Genomic DNA, 14,232 nt, shown 5'->3' with positions numbered 1-14,232 from the left:
AACCAACAAGTTGAACCAATTTCCTTCCTGGATAATCGTTCTTAATTGAACTGATATTGTTCCCAGCGAACCGATGATCGTTCTTAATTGGACTGATATTGTTCTCAGTGAATCGATGCTTGTTCTTAATTGAACTGATATTGTTCCCAGTGAACCGATGATCATTCTTAATTGAACTAATATTGTTCCTAGCGAACCGATGATCGTTCTTAATTAGACTTATATTGTTTCCAGTGAACCGATGATCATTCTTAATTGAACTGATATTGTTCTCAGCGAACCGATGATTGTTCTTAATTGAACTGATATTGTTCCCAGTGAACCGATGATCGTTCTTAATTGGACTGATATTGTTCCTAGTGAATCAATGATCGTTCTTAATTGAACTGATATTGTTCTCAGTGAACCGATGATCATTCTTAATTGAACTGATATTGTTCTAAGTGAACCGATGGTCGTTCTTAATTGAACTGATATTGTTCTGAGGATGAATCCTTATTGAATATTTCAGTTGATCTTATATCAAATACTAAATCCTTTGTTAGTCTAGCATAAATCTCCTCCTTTAGGGAAAGGTGAGGATAATTTTCGTCACGGATGCGTTAAGTCAGGCTTTAAATGCTCTCTTTCACCAAGGATTTCAAGAACATTTTGCCAAATTGTCAATTAATTACTTATTGATTTCAAAATCTTTGTTGCACAAATCTTTGCCTCAAAATACCTTCAGCATTACTCCCATAAGGGAAAGCTTTTGCGAAAAAGGACACAAAATTCAAATTCTTTCTATTGGTCAACCGAAAGGATGAAGGATAAATTCTAGATATGGCCAATAAAGAAGATGCAATATCATTGCAAAGCCATAAATGATTGATATTGATCGCAGTTATGACATATCTTTAAAGACCATTCTTGTAAAAATAAGGCAGTGGAAATATCCTGAGCGCTAGAAAAGACAGAATTCACCCAATCTATATCTCCTCAAATCACCTAAGCTGCAATTAAATATCTGCAAAAAGGATCTCTCAATTGTCGTCAAGATGAAGACGAATTAGGCGAGTAGACCCCCGGGGCCAAAGAAGATATAAATCATCTCCAAGATGATGGAGTTTGTGACGAATCCTTTCAGAAAAAGTCCAAAGCACTGTCAAGTTGAAGACAGGTGCGATGAACCTCTTGACAATCCCTAAAAGATATTTAATTTCCGCTATCATCAAAAAATCTCCAACCAATGAGCCAATATCATCAACATAGCCCCTGAGGCAAAGAAGGATCAGAACATCTCCAAGTTGAAGGAGTTTGTGATGTACCCTTCCAAAACGAGAGAGAGAGAGAGAGGGAAAAGAAAGAAAGAAAAGTCAGGACATCTCCAAAATGAAGGATGATGTAATAAGCTCCCCCGAAGCCCAAGAGAGTTCAAAAGAGTGCAGAAAGTTTTTCATGAGAGAAGCATCCCAGGATATCAAATTGCCAAATTTTCCAAAAATTTTCTTGAATTTTGTGAAATTCTATTATCAATACTCTTTCATCAATTGCTTTCATAATATTAAAGTCTCTCTTTCCTACTCATATCAAGGGAATTGATAGCTTTCTTGAAGAAGGTCAATCGTAAGCAATTTGAATTCCAAGTCTTGATTCTATAAAGTCAATCCCGTTTGGAGGTAATACTTCAGATAGAAGAGAAGGAATATTTTGCAACAATGTGCATCATTTTCAAATACTTTGAATCAACTATAAAATTTTCAACATTTTGACAATATTTTCTAGCTATTCTAATGTGAAGTGAGAGCTTGATATCCATTTTTGATGCAACCTGACACCATTTTCAATCCTTCTTTAGGACTTGATTACAGGAGTTTTCAAAATTCCTTCCCTTCTTGTATAATCTGAGTGCCCGGGCTCTCAGTCCCACCACAGGCAGTTCAATTTCGGTTTGAGGTCGAACCCCCAATCATTTTATCGCAAAAGGCAATTTCAAAAGCTGATTTAGTCTCAACAATGAGGCGCACAAGATCAATCCCTTTTCAAGCTTTAGGGACTCTATTTTCCTTCTTTTTGCAAAACCCTTGTAAGATTTATTGTGCAAAATCCGAAGGTTCCATCATGGTCTCTTCCTTCGAGGATTTCATTCAATTTCCGCCCGATCAGGTTAAGGGTACAAACCTGAGCCTCATTTGATGAGGTATTTCATTTTCCGCTCGATCAGGTTAAGGGTACAAACCTGAGTCTCATTTGATGAGGTATTTCATCTTTCGTTCGATCAGGTTAAGGGTACAAACCTGAGCCTCATTTGATGAGGTATTTCATTTTCTGCCCGATCAGGTTAACGGTATAAACCTGAGCCTCATTTGATGAGGTATTTTATTTTCCGCCCGACCAGGTTAAGGGTACAAACCTAAGCCTCCTTTGATGAGGTATTTTATTTTCCGCCCGATCAGGTTAAGGGTACAAACCTGAGCCTCCTTTGATGAGGTATTTCATCTTCTGCCCGATCAGGTTAAGGGTATAAACCTGAGCCTCCTTTGATGAGGTATTTCTTTTTCCGCCCGATCAGGTTAAGAGTATAAACCTGGGCCTCATTTGATGAAGTATTTCATTCCCCAATCAGGCTTCGTCCCATACGAGGCATTTTTTGTCCCATCCAGGTTAAGGGCAAAAACCTGAACTTCACTGCCATAGAAAGAATCTTTTCCTCTTCATTCTCCACTTCATATCTACCATCTTCATCAGGGCTAATTTTCTCATACTCGGTCAGATCCTTCTAACTGGGGCATTTTATATAGCCCAAATTTGACATGTTTTTCTTTGTCACTAAGCTCAGCCACAAGCTGGCTTAGTAGTAAAGAGGGGCATCTGTAAACACCCCAAATTTTCACTCACCTCCCTGACATCTCCACCAACCACTGTGAACCATCCTTTAGGATCACCGAAGGGCAAAATGGTCATTCTCTGAGCTTGAACTCTGCAAAACTCCATATTTCATCCCCGGTTCTCAAAAAATTTCTATTATTTTGCTCAAAACCATCTCCAGTCACTAAATCTCAAAGTCTTATTCATATCAAGAGATTGAAATCTTCAATTCTTCATGCAGTATGAAATCCCCTGAGACATGTCATTGCATATCATCACATGAGCATTTCATATCACTACACGACACATCATATCATTTTGAGGTCCATAACTCCTCTTTTTCAAAATTCTTAATCCAGATTCGAGTTTTTAATTTTTTCAAAATTGATTTCAAACCCACTAGGTCTTCAAAATTGCCAACTCTTTCCATTTTACCCCCAAGACTCTGAATCTCAAAAGATTTTCTCAGGAAAATGATCTGAATAGTTTTCAATATGGATTTTGAAAATTTTTAAACTAGATCAGCTCTACTCTAGAGAAAGGCACGAAGCTTTGAATTTAGCAATTTTATCCCAGATTTTACCCTTTTATCAGCAATTTCAAATATCATTCTTTTACAAAATCGCCCTATAGCGGCCACCTCTTTTGCCTTTATACTATGAGTAATTGTCTATAAAGGTGACAAAATACTTTTCACCCGTATAACATGGTGAAAATGGACCGCAAACATTCGTATGCACTATCTTCAACTTTTTATTGATGTATTGGGTATCTTTCTTATACGTATTAGACTGCTTAGCCTTTATGCAGTCAACACATGACTTTATATTTATGAAATCAAGGGATCCAAGGTTTCCTTCTTTCACAATTCTTTGGACTCTCTTTTTCAAAATATGTCCTAACCTTCGATGCCAAAGCAAATAGGATTGATCTTCCTTTAGACCACGTTCATTGTCAATCAATATGTTCTCAATAGAATAAAATTCTTGAATTTGGAATTCAATTTTTAACCGATATAAACCATCACAAACATATATAGAACCTATATTAATAGATTTTTTTATAATAACAAACTTAGAGTTTTCAAATTTAAAACTAAAACCAAACTTATCAAGTTTCAAAATTGAAATCAGGTTCCGACTATAGGATAAAACATAAAATGTATCAACCTAATCCAAAATGAATCTTGATTCCAACATAACTCTGCAGGTCCCAACGTTCTTGATATTTGAACGCATCTTATTTTCTGAGAAGATGCTTCTTTAAAGCTCTGTTGGTTTCCTTTTGTTGAGAAATGTCTGCAAAGAGTTGGCAATGTATACTGTGGTACCAAAATCAATCCACCAACTATGCAATGGAACATGAATCAAATTACACTCATGAGAAATGAATGACTTATTACTTTTATTTTTTAGTAATTTCTTATGCTTCAAGCAATCCACCTTCTTATGCCCCTTCTTCTTGCAGAATAAACACTTTATAGAAAAGCCTCCTACCTAGGATTTGACTTTCGCCTAAGAGTTAAAACTCTCTCCAGAGGCCTTCTTGTTCTTCCTCTTGAAAGAGTTTTTTTTTAGCCATGTACTCTATTTTTTCTTATGAGAGGCCATATATGCACTTGACACCCTCTCACCTTTCAGACTCTTCTCTTCTTCAACACACTGGGACAAGAGGTAACTAAAAGACCACTCATCATTATGTGTGTTATAGGAGATTTTGAAGGGTCCATATTCAGTATGCAACAAGGTGAGAATCAGATAATCCAAGAAAGAATTAGAAATGGCAAACTTTATGTCATTCAGCTAAGTTACAATATTTCTCATTTTTAAAATATGTTGTCGGATGTGATTGTCACTAATATATTTTATAGATACTAATTTAGACATGAGTGTACTGGCTCTTACCTTATTAAAACTGACAAATTGAGCCTCAATGGCTCTAAAAAATTCTTTCACTATCCTGCAATGAGTAATGACACCTCAAATATTCTTAGCTACTCGATAAGTCTGTTTGAGTGCTCTCACTTCTCAAAGGCAGCCTTTTGTTTGGCTATGCTCTACTCTGTAAGAGTAGGAGGTACCTCAGTTCTAAGGGCCAAATCAAGGTCCATGTAACCCAGAGTGAACAATACTATTTTTTCAGTCTAAAAAATTAGATCTGTCTAATAAGAGAATGTTACTAGAACCGTCGATAAGGTAATAATATGATACAACAAGGAACGAAAGAAAAGTCTTTATTATTGCTCAGACGAGACTTGTGATGAAAAAGTAAAAGTGAGACCCTTTATTATTCATATTTTCCGAGACAAGTATAGTTGAGTAATTATTGTTCTACTTTGGTGAAAACGGCAATACCCATAGTTGTTGTCTCTTCAATTCATAAGAAATTGACTTCAGTTGATGAAACTAGCAGATCATGTAAATAAAGACAATTCAACACTATATATTTGTCTACGAACATGATTTATGGGTTGAAATACATATCTACTATTACACCATGTGTGAATTTAGAACACAACAACCTACCTTTGGATAGAATCATTATTTCATAGTCACACACAATAATAATAATGAATCTTAATGCAGTCTAAAGAATTCATAATCAACACAACTCACATCATTTTAGTGATTGCATGAATCGGTTAATAAAAATATTTTACTGAAAATATATTTGTATTATGGAGCATATTTATGCGCACATATTAATGCATGTATATTCATGATAAAATATATATTATATCATCATTATACTAGTTAATGCTTCAACTTATATGTATAAACTAATTTTGATGATAAAATGTCATGAATTTAGTCATAGTTCATGCTTAAAAATATTATGTATAACTTAACCAATATAAAACACATGAATTAACATGCATAAGTCATGCTTTCTTAATAATGAACACATATAAGGCATGGAAAATGACAAAAACAAGCGCATATGGGTAAAACCCGGGGTCCTCAAGTTGGAACCAGTCTGAAAACACCTCAAACTGATCTGAAACAACCCTAAATCGGTTATCTTATGGTATGAACCGGTTCTAGACACAATAAACCAGTGTAAAACATGAACAAAAGCTCATAAAACCCAATAATCGTATGATAAAATCTATGTATTTTCATAAATTCATGAAAACAGGATCTCTACATCTCAGAACTGGTGAAAAATTGTAAGAAACCAATCAAAAATAGTTCTGAACCGGTCCCAAAATGGGTCATATCAGTCACTAATCTGGTTCAGGTTTAAATAGTGCTTGGACCCTATTACTGATTTTATCCGATCCAAACAAGATTCGGGTCTGACCCAGTCCAAATAGAATTCGAGTTTGACCTGGTCCAAACAAGATCCGAGCTTTCCAGATTAGACCTAGACCTGGAACCCTTATAGGTCTGGGTCCGAACCTGGGTCAGGACCGACCCAAGGAACCGGCAGACTTGATCCACCCAAATGGGTCTGGATCAGGACCTCCACCGGGTTGGTATGCTTGACCCGACCAGGTTTCAACTTTAAAACAGTTTGCAGTTTCTGAGAAAACCGAAAACCCATTTCTGTTTTCTTAGAACCTGAATGGCTCTCCACCACGAATCATGTCGCCCCACGGCGACGGATGGTCTCTGACATCGGCGGCCAACCGAAAAGCCACCGGCGATGGCAACCCTGAGCCCGACGATCTCCGGCGATGACTGCAGGATGGCCGACCAGAGAAGAAACCAAAGAGGGCAAATGCCCCTTCGGTTTCTTAAAAATTGCAAAGTTTATCTCTTCCCCACGTCGCCCCCATGATGACCCACGTCGTCGTAGGACGACCGACACCGGTGCTCGACCGGTGAAGGTCACCTCCCCCCGATGACATCTAGTGCCACTGCCGAGACGTAAGGCTGCATTGATTTTTTTTTCTTAATATAGGGTCGTCGGGGCTGCAATCGCCACCGGCGGCCGGCAAAAGGGCATCGACGATGCTCTGAAGTCAGCGATCAGTCGTCGACTTCCACCCCCGTTCGTCGACAGTTGCAAGGGAACGACACCTCGGATGCCAAAATCGCCCCCCTCCGACACCGGTGAATCCGTCGGCGTGACCTCACCACCGACGCAGGCATTGAGAGGGGCTCCACCACCAGCCAGGCCACCTGATAGTCGGGTTTCACTATACATTGCTACAGTGGAAACCCTGACTTGCGTTCGGTTTTTTTTTTTTTTTTAAATCCGAACGCCTTCGATTTCAGAAAGAGAAACCGAATGGCCTCTAGTTTACTTGTGGTTACTGACACCAACGACCGGCCGAAATGTCACCGGCGACGGTGACCCCCACTCAGCCGATGGTCTCCCTTTGCGGGTGAGTAAGGGCAGAGGCAGGCAATGGCATAAACCAGAAAATTTGTAGAAACAGGGAAACCCTGTTTCTGCAGTGACCGTCGGCTAAGCTTTGATACTGCACAGCGGCCGGCCCCGATCCTGCTACCCGACCGGTCACAGCAACTGTCGGCGGCACGGGAAAGCAACAACAGGGGAGAGATGGATACCCCGACATCAGCAAGCGTAATCTGAATGCTCCTGATGCAACCACATGCGCAGTAGAATGTGCGATGGGTAGCCCATAACCCAATGTTGGCGTATTCACAAAAACATAGCCTAAATGTAAATGTGGACCTGTAGACGCCGTGTAAATGACCCGACCTGACTTTACTAAAACCAAGCGTTCAAGACGAGTCCAAAATCTAGACCAGTAAAAAAAAGGGTGGGTCACGGATATTATAAATGAAGACCTGAACCTGTTTGGATACGACCCATGTTTCATGCTTCGTACTCAAACTGGCCCAATTCTGCACTGATGATATACACAAACACATTCTATACATTAATCAACCGGAACCGATCCTGTTGAAACCCGACTAACTATATTGTTTAGAATGGTTAATAAGCTTCTCATTTTGTTAATCTTCCTATTGAATAGTTGATTCAATTGATTTGCATATTTTTTATTGGTGAGTAATTAGGTCCAGATATCAATCAATTATGACCTGAAATGAAACACGAATCTGTGAAGACCTGAACCAATTATACCTGAACCCTTTAACTCATATGGGTTTACATTTGTCAGTCATACCCAAACCTCAACCCTTAACCAAATCAAAATATTATACCTGATAACCTATATGGGTCCATACAATTGCCAGCCATACCCGAACCTGGACCCAAACCCAAATTAGTTTGGGTCAGGTTAATTTGAGTCTAACTTTTGGACTCCGATTCGAAATCAGGTCTGATAAACTGACCCAGTTACACAATACCCACCACTATTTTGGAGCCATAAGAGCAATATGGAATGAGCAAAAAAAATCTCTGTTTGTATGGTAGAGAGCCGAGAAGAAGGTGCTGACCAATTCGCCTCAGGTTCCAACTCCCATCAAGTAAGTGGGTGTCTTTAATTGATGGGTCATGTTAGTTAGGACTTATGTATCAGTGACCCCACCAGGAGTTCAACTCGCCGAGAGAAAGTCCGTTAATTTATGTGGTAGTCAATAGTCAAAGCAGGTTATATGTTCCCCCCTGAACAGGGCAGTTAGCTACATCTCATGTTCGGGGGCCCCAAAGAGCACCACGCATGTAAGCATGTGCGTCTCGTATCCCCATGTTTGTCAGCATTAATTAGCGTTGGAGTTTGATGTGATTGCAAAGACTTAAGTACCTTCTCCTCCATTGGTGCAAAAAAAATGACGATTCTTGAAAAGGAGTGGTTGTAAAAACTTAAGTGCCCCGAAGATGATTATTTAAGACCCAGTCTCTGCACTGCAGGATTATCCGAGAAAGAAATCTCCCCTGAAGGAGGCCATGAACATCAACCCTCTCACTCTCTCTCTCCCTTCTCTTTTTGCTTTTGTGCACATCCAACAGAAAATCCAACATTGCTCCATCAAGCACCGACTGATCTGCACATTGACTGTTGTGGAGCCTGATTCAGAGTTTTTACCCTTACAAGAGGAGGGTTTGGGGGCTCCAGCTCCCAGCGTGAGTAGCATCATTCAACTAAATGAGTTGTGAATCCTGATTTAGAGTTTTTACCCTTACAAGAGAGGGGTCTGGGGGCTCCTCCCAGCATGGGTAGCATCATTCAACTTAAAGAGTTGTTGAGCCTGATTCAAAGTTTTTACTCTTACAGAAGGGGGGTCTGAGGGCTCCTCCCAGCGTGGGTAGCATCATTCAACTTGATGAGTTGTGGAGCCTGATTTAGAGTTTTTGCCCTTACAGGAGGGGGGTTTGGGGGCTCATCCCAGCGTTGATAGCATCATTCAACTTGATGAATTGTGGAACTTGATTTAGAGTTTTTGCCCTTATAGGAGGAGGGTTTGGAGGCTCCTCCCAATGTGGATAGCATCATTCAACTTGATTTGTTGTTTAGCTTAAAATGAATTCATGGACTCACAGCTCAGCAAGGAAGCACTCCCTTTTTACAAAATATCAAAATCATTTCTGAAAGTAGAGTTATAATCAAAACATGAGAGCATTAATTTCAGAAACAGAAAATTGAATTTTAACAGACAGATTTCATTAAACTGGATGTTGTAGAGGCTAAACAGACCCAATTTCTCCCAAATTTTAGGGAGAAGTTGCTTAACTCAATCAAGAAACCAACCCAATTTACAAAATTAAAAAATCGATTTTGGTTTGAAAATGGCGACTTCGAGAAGTCACTGTTTCCAAACAGGAAATGAACCTGTTACAGAATTTAAAATTCTGTAACCAGTCTCAGTTTTTAACATGTTTGAAATATTAAATGAGTATAGAAAGTTATGAAATTTTCTAGATATAAACTAGACACATAGAGGAAGAAAACCCTTTTTACAGATTTGGAAAATGATCTCTCATTAGGGAGATATGACTCTAACAAAATGAACTAAAAACTGTGTCATTCAAATAAGGCAAACTGATAGGGGTCTGGTTTTTTATCAAAATGGGATATCAAATGACCATAGAAATCACTTAAAATTTATAGGAATAAACTAGACTTCATAAAAAAGACACCATTTTTTACGGATTTGAAATCCAATCTCTGGTTAGGGAGATATGACCCTAACAAGTTTGTCCTAATTTGGGTAGCGATATACAACGATTTGTATTGCAAATCATTGTAGTGTTTATCGGAAAACACTATAAATTTGTATAGCGAGGTTCAACAACACTATAAATCACTGTGGGTCTCGTTAGAGACCCGAAAATACTACAAATCGTAGTTAAAAGATCGGACAACACTATAAATCGTTGGAGACCCAAAAATACTACAATTAGTAGTTAAAAGACTAGACAACACTATAAATTGTTAAGGGAGAAGTTGCTTAACTCAATTAAGAAACCAACCCAATTTACAAAATTGAAAAATCGATTTTGGTTTGAAAATTACGAGTTCGAGAAGTCACTGTTTCCAAACAGGAAATGAACCTGTTAAGAATTTAAAATTCTATAACTAGTCGCGGTTTTTAACAGGTTTGAAATATCAAATGAATAGAAAGTTATAAAATTTTCTATATATAAACTATACACATAGAGAAAAAAAACCCTTTTTACGGATTTGGAAAATGATCTCCCATTAGGGAGATATGACTAACAAAATGAACTAAAAACTGTCATTCAAATAAGGCAAACTGATAGGGGTCTGGATTTTTATCCAAATGGGGTACCAATGACCATAAAAATCGCTATAAATTTACAGAAATAAACTAGACTTCATAACAAAGACACCACTTTTTACGGATTTGAAATCCGATCTCTGGTTAGGGAGATATGACCCTGACAAGTTGGTCCTAATTTGGGTAGCGATATACAACGATTTGTATCGCAAATCGTTGTAGTATTTAGCGGAAAACACTACAAATCACTATAGCGAGGTCCAACAACACTATAAATCGCTGTGGGTCTCGTTAGAGACCAAAAAACACTATAAATCGTAGTTAAAAGACCAGACAACATTATAAATCGTTGGAGAACCGAAAATACTACAAATCGTAGTTAAAAGACCGGACAACACTATAAATCGTTGCAGGGATCGTTGGAGACCCAAAAATACTACAAATCGTAGTTAAAAGACCGGACAACACTATAAATCGTTGTAGGGGTCATTGGAGACGCGAAAATACTACAAATCATTGTTAAAAGATCGGGCAATACTATAAATCGTTGTAGGGGTCGTTGGAGACCCAAAAACACTACAAATCGTAGTAGGGACACATTAGAGACCCAAAAAAACCATAACAACGATTTGCTGAAGAATATTGTCAATCAAATAGCGATTTGTTGAAGGAGGGCTACAACAGTCATGATATGGGGGCCAAAATTAGAACATTTACAAAATCTGGATACAAGGTTCTGGTATTAAATCAAAATAAAATAGCAATTGATCATGAAAAATTCTAAACATTCACAGAGATGAACTAGACACATAAACAAAGAGAACTCGTTTTACGAAATTAAAAAATGATCTCTCATTAGGGAAATAAAATTCTGACAAAATGGATCAAAATCTGAGCCATTAAAATGACACAGGGTGACAGGGTTGTAGTTTTTTACCCAAAACTGGTATGAAAACACAATATAAATCGCTAAAATTTGGTATGTACAAACTAGATTCAATTTAAAAACAATCTTTTTTACGGATTGGAAAGATCATCCTTGGTTAGGGAGAAATCACTCCCGCAATTTGATCTTGATTCTGCTAAAATCCTGACGGTGCAAAATAACAGGTTCTTAACCTTGATTTTTAAAGTGGGCCAACAAATTCAGAATGATTTGATTTTTGGTGGAGAGCATGAAGACATATGCATGAAATTACAGTAAAAAATTCAGATCGAAATGAGCTCCGATTACATACAAATCGATGGATTTAAAATACACCAGAATTGAAAGTACAATCTAAAAAGCAACTGAAAATGATAAGAGCCAACTGCACATTGAAAAAAAAGTAACAGGTTCCAATGAATCCGAGAAACATCTTTGTATTCTCCTATATATATCAACTCTTCAAGTTGAACGATGCTACAGTCAGTGTGCAGGTCAGTCGACGTTTGACGGAGCAATGTAGGATCGTCTGTTGGATGTGCAAAGAAGTAGAGAGAGAAGGGAGAAAGAGTGAGAGGGTTGATGTTCATGGCCTTTTCCAGGGAGAACTCTTTGCCTCCCTTGATTTCTTCTCTAGAGAGAGAGAGGGTTTTACAGTGTTTTACGGAGAAAGAAGAAGAAGACTTTGAAGAGTCAACATCATCCTCGACTTTCTGGATGGAGGACATGTTTGTCCTTTTTTTGAACTGTTTGTTTTTTCTTTTTTGAATGAAGGGTATTTTTGTCATTTTCTCAAACCATCACTTTATGAGAAGAATAGCAAGAAAGGGTACTTAAGTCTTTGCAACAACACCAGAGTTTGATGCAAAGTTACGTCAACATACACGGGAATACGAGCCCCATGTGCTTGTATACGTGGTGCTCATTCAAAGCCCTGAACACAGACGTGATTCAGTGAATCATCGGGGGGGGGGGGATACACCATCCGCTAGTCAATAGTGGATCTACTTCTGATTTCATTGAAAAAAGGGTCATGACTTCATGGAAGTATTGCTCGAGTGGTAGAGAGCCTAGAAGAAGGTGCTGACAAATTCGTCTCATGTTCCAACTCCCATCAAGAACGTGGGTGTCTTTAATTGATGGGTCATGTTAGAACTTATGTATCAGTGACCCCACCTATAGTTTATCTTGCCGAGGGAAAGTCCTTTTAAGTGATGTGATAGTTAGTGATGAATCTTGGTCCATCCTGAACGAGGATAAGGCTTATCTTCTCTGAATGAGGATAAGGCTTATCTTCTCATAAGAAAATTCCTGAATGAGGATAAGGCTTATCTTCTCATAAGAAAATTCGTCCAAAAAGTCCTTCCCTCCTAAAAGATGTACCAGACTGATGGGGATAATGTTCAATGCAACAGTCAATAAAATGTTAGGACTTATATGAGTGACCCCACCTAGAGTTTATCTCGCCGAAAGAAAGTCCGTTAAGTGATGTGGTAGTCAGTGGTGGATCTACTTTTAAGGTCTTCAGCTGATTTCATAGAAAAACAAGTTCATGACGTCATGAAAGTAAACACAAGATCACTCCAGTTTTGTTTGCCCATGAAAGGATGTCATCTTATTTCCTATAAGTAGAGGTGTAAATGAGGGGGTGTGTTCTCCATAGAAAACAATGGGGTCCTCCAAGAGCAATGGAAGCCTTCTCCCTACCTTCCTTCTGCTGGCCTTGCTTCTACTTGTCTTGGGTACACACTGGTCTCTCCCTCTCTCTCTCTTTTTATTGATACAAGTTGACTGAATTGATTCTTTAATGAAACATTCTGTTGGATGACGGTCTCACAATTAGAATCCCAAGAGCCACAAAACTTATGCATTGAAATGATTTAAAATATAATAAAGTCAGATGTAAACGGCTACACCAAGCAAAGACTACTTACCCAAATCACCATTTGCTTATCTTCTTTCGTCTGTTTTTCTCCTCACTGCACACATCCCCGATCCAGAATTCCAACACATTCGTCAGTAAACAACTATTTTCCTTGTGAAACTGATCAAAGAAGGGAACATTGATTCTTCAACGATGCCACTATTCTCAAAGATATAGTGTAAAATAGTGTGCAACATAATTGGCTTCTTATTAAAATACAAGTATCTAGATTACTTTGAAGGCATTGGCAACATCTAATTCTTTTCTAAGCTAATTGAACAGGGCGTGTGGAAAAGGTCGAGGCAGCCACCTGTCCAAAACTAAGTGGGAAATTCAGCGGTCTGTGCTTCAGTAGCAGCAAGTGTGCAAACATCTGCCGGAGTGAAGGCTTCCCTAGCGGAGAATGCGGGGGCGTCTTTAGATGCTTTTGTGATAAGCCATGCCCAGTTAAAAACTAGCAGCTCTTCTTCTAACTATAGTAGCCTTTTGGGCATGGAATAAATGGAACTTGGGGGAGTCGTCATACTCCATCGGCATCCTGCTACTGCTTTTGTCAATGTTTTTACTTTTCGTTGTGCTTTTCATGTGAGAAATAACATGATGGCAGTGTTGTGAGATGATGTACGCCTTAGAGTTATTAAACTAAATATATCCTTCATAATATGAGTATGGACTTTTTTTTTTTGGATAATTATCGAGAAGAAACCATTATTATGGTTCAGACCATAGTTACCAGAAAATTAAATGGATATGAGAAGGTGAAGTGGAAGGAGGAAAGCTAGTGTTAAAAAAGTAGCCAGATAGGGGCCAAATGTGTTACCAGTAAATGGATTTGAGAAAGTGATGATGAGTTTCTCTTTTACAAAAGGAGGACAAATGTGTTTTCTTGAAGTTTTTGTCGTTAGCTGATAGGG

At 38.4% G+C, this 14,232-nt stretch overlaps 1 long non-coding RNA gene across 1 annotated transcript; it reads left to right on the top strand.

Moving 5' to 3' along the window:
* Positions 1–13,026: 13,026 nt before the first annotated feature.
* Positions 13,027–13,979, top strand: LOC149817903 (uncharacterized). Its single transcript, XR_016427035.1, has 2 exons — positions 13,027–13,136; positions 13,601–13,979. It is a non-coding gene; the product is annotated as an uncharacterized LOC149817903 (long non-coding RNA).
* The last annotated feature ends 253 nt before the right edge of the window (positions 13,980–14,232 follow it).

Source organism: Nuphar pumila, chromosome 13, assembly GCF_984573655.1.
Source record: "Nuphar pumila chromosome 13, dmNupPumi1.hap1.1, whole genome shotgun sequence".
In the NCBI taxonomy this organism is placed as follows: domain Eukaryota; kingdom Viridiplantae; phylum Streptophyta; class Magnoliopsida; order Nymphaeales; family Nymphaeaceae; genus Nuphar; species Nuphar pumila.
The sequence above is the reverse complement of the archived record's forward strand: the minus strand, read 5'-3'. Positions and strand labels throughout refer to the sequence as shown.